A 3,594-nucleotide genomic window follows, 5' to 3' on the forward strand; every position below is an offset into this window, starting at 1 on the left:
TCTGTCAGTGTCTCCTCTCTCATGGTTCCATTAAATATCTCTGTAATGCTCCCTATACTCCTGCACTGCATCCCTTGTCACTGCCTATGTCAAGGGCAAATGAAATCAGTGCTTTATCACTATCGGAGGTGGTTTGGGGTAAAGTTTATGATCTTTAGAATCTAGGAGAGAGGAATAATTTATTCTTCAAAATTCCCCCTTACCACTAAGGATAAGTATTGGATAAATTCCTGATTTCACCAAGTTTTATTTCCATTTTTCATCCAATGACTGCCAAATGGAAAGAATTATAATATTGCAAGATTCAAAGAGATATTGACTTATACATCATGTCACATTAACATTTTTGGAGAGCAACAACTGAGACTACTCTTTATACATAGCCAAAGATTATAAAGGATTCGTACCATTTTCTCCATATGCAGCCTAGATACAGATCAAATGGAGATATACAACTTCAGTTCTGGAAAGAAGGAATGCAGTAAAGAGAAAATCAATAATTTTACATTTTAAAGCTATCGTCAACAATGATCTCTAAATCTTAAAGCAGTTATTATCTAAAAATAGCTCATTTCTTTGTAATTAGCCATGAAATGATTATGCATCCCCCAAATTGGGTCAATTCTGAGTGCTTTACATGCATTAATCTACTTAACCTCTTTATACGTGTGGGACAGGTAGGCTGATAATTGCCCTGATTTCCTTACCTGGCAAGGTTAAGAGATTATAAATAAAACCTGAAGAAATCACTAAATAGTCTTCAGACTTACTAAAACATGACTATTAAGTATGTGGAAGAGAACCAAAGAGAAAACTCATAAACAATGTTTTTCTTTTTAAAACTCCTACTCCTTTAATAAGCTCATGTATTTCTTCTGACTTCAAATCTTAGCAACGGCAGTGACAATGAAATACAGCATATTTATGTTTGTATATACATACTATGCTATATATAGTGTATAGTGTATATATTCTATACCTTATAGTATAATTTTGCATGAACAAGTAACAAAATTATTCCAAAATAAAAATGGACTGCAATTTTTATATAGCTGGAAGTGATTTCTGAGAAGGGAGAATCTCTTGAGTTCACTGACCCAAGTATTCTCCTTGCTCCTCTGCTATCTATTGTGGAATTGACATGCAAACATGGCATGTCCCTCACCATACACTGCTTTCTATTTCAACTCTTTTTGTCTTACTGGTAGTTAGAATCTTTTGACTGTGTGTTGCATGAAAGAGGTAAGAAGAGTGGAGGAAAAGGTTAAATAGCATTGCCTATTCAGGTAATTTTTTCTCTTTGTGTAGTTGTGCTTAGGTATGGGCAGATAGGGAACTTAGGGAGGTCTTTTTTTTAATATTTATTTTTGAAAGATAGAGAGAGAACATGTCGGGGAGGCATACAGAGGGAGAGAGGATCCAAAGTGGGTTCTGTGCTGACAGCAGAGAGCCTGATGTGGAGCTCCATGTCTCAAACCATGAGGTCATGACCTGAGCTGAAGTCAGGTGCCTAACCAACTGAGCCACCCAGGTTGTAGGGAGTTCTTAATACACTGTTAGGGCCCCTACTTTTTGGTAGCCTGTGTCAGCGTTTCACCTGTCTTCTTCCTAAGTGACATATAGGGGTGCCTGGGTGGGTCAGTCGGTTAAGCATCTGAATGCAGCTCAGGTCATGATCTCCTGATTCGTGGGTTCAAGCCATGTGTCAGGGTCTGTGCTCACAACTCAGAGCCTGGAGCCTGCTTCAGATGCTGTCTCTCTCTCTATCTCTCTGCCCCTTCCCCTCTCATGCTCTGTCTCTATCTCTTAAAAATAAATAAACATTCCCACCAACAGTGTAGGAGGGTGCCCTTCTCTCCACACCCTCCCCAGCATTTATAGTCTCTTGATTTGTTCATTTTAGCCAATCTGACTGGTGGGAGGGAGTATCTCAGTGTGGTTTTGATTTGTGTTTCCCTGATGATGAATGACGCTGAGCATCGTTTCATGTGCCTATAGGCCATCTGGATGTCCTCTTTGGAGAAGTGTCTGTTCATGTCTTCTGCCCATTTCTTCACTGGATTATTTGTTTTGTGGGTGTGAAGTTTGGTGAGTTCGTTATATATTTTAGATACTAGCCCTTTATCGGATATGTCCTTTGCAACTATCTTCCCATTCTGTCAGTTGCCTATTAGTTTTCTTGATTGTTTCCTTTGCCATGCAGAAGCTTTTTATCTTGATGAAGTCCCAAGAGTTCAGTTTTGCTTTCATTTCCCTTGCCTTCGGGGATGTGTCGAGTAGGAGATAGCTGTGGTGGAGATCTAGGAGGTTTTTTCCTACTTTCTCCTCAAGGGTTTTGATGGTTTCCTGTCTCACATTCAGGTCCTTCAGCCATTTTGAGTTAATTTTTGTGTATGGTGTAAGAACATGGTCTAGTTTCATTCTTCTGCATGTTGCTGTCCAGTTCTCCCAGCACCACCTGCTAAAGAGGCAGTCTTTTTTCCATCGCATACTCTTTCCTACTTTGTCAAAAATTAATTGGCCGTACATTTGTAGGCCCAGTTCTGGGTTCTCTATTCTATTCCATTGGTCTGTGTGTCTGTTTTTGTGCCAATACCATACTGTCTTGATGATGACAGCTTTGTAGTAGAGGTTAAAGTCTGGGAATGTGATGCCTCCCATTTTGGTTTTCTTCTTCAATATAACTTTGGGTATTCAGAGTCTTTTGTGGTTCCATACAAATTTGAGGATCATTTGTTCTAGCTTTGAGAAGAATGTTGGTGCAATTTTGATGGGGATTGCATTGAATGTGTAGATTGCTTTGGGTAGTAATGCCATTTTCACAATGTTTATTCTTCCGGTCCATGAACAGGGAATATTTTTCCATTTCTTGGTGTCTTCTTCAAGCCCTTTCATAAGTTTTCTATAGTTTTCATCATATAGGTCTTTTACATTCTTGGTTAGGTTTACTCCTAAGTATTTGATAGTTTTTTGTGCAATTGTAAATGGGATCAGTTTCTTGATTTCTCTTTCGGCTGCTTCATTTTTGGTGTGTAGGAATGCAACCAATTTCTGTACGTTGATTTTGTACCCTGCAACTTTACTGAATTCAGTAATCAGTTCTAGAAAGCTTCAGATGGAGTCAATTGGATTTTCCATGTAGAATATCATGTCATCTGCGAAAAGGGAAAGTTTGACTTCTTTGCCAATTCTGATGCCTTTTATTTCCTTTTGTTGTCTGATTGCTGATGCTAGGACTTCCAGCACTATGTTAAACAGCAGTGGTGAGAGTGGACATCCCTGTCATGTTCCTGATCTCAGGGGGGAAGCTCTCATTTTTTCCCCATTGAGGATAATATTGGCTGTGGGCTTTTCATAAACTGCTTTTATAATGTTTAGGTAAGTTCCTTCTATTCCGACTTTCTCAAGGGTTTTTAATAAGAAAGGGTGCTGTATTTTGTCAAATGCTTTTTCTGCATCTATCGACAGGATCATATGGTTTTTTTCCCCTTCTTTTGTTAATGTGATGGATCACACTGATGGATTTGCAAATATTGAACCAGCCCTGTAACCCAGGAATGAATCCCACTTGATCATGATGGATAATTCTTTTTA

Source organism: Suricata suricatta, chromosome 6, assembly GCF_006229205.1.
Source record: "Suricata suricatta isolate VVHF042 chromosome 6, meerkat_22Aug2017_6uvM2_HiC, whole genome shotgun sequence".
NCBI lineage: Eukaryota > Metazoa > Chordata > Mammalia > Carnivora > Herpestidae > Suricata > Suricata suricatta.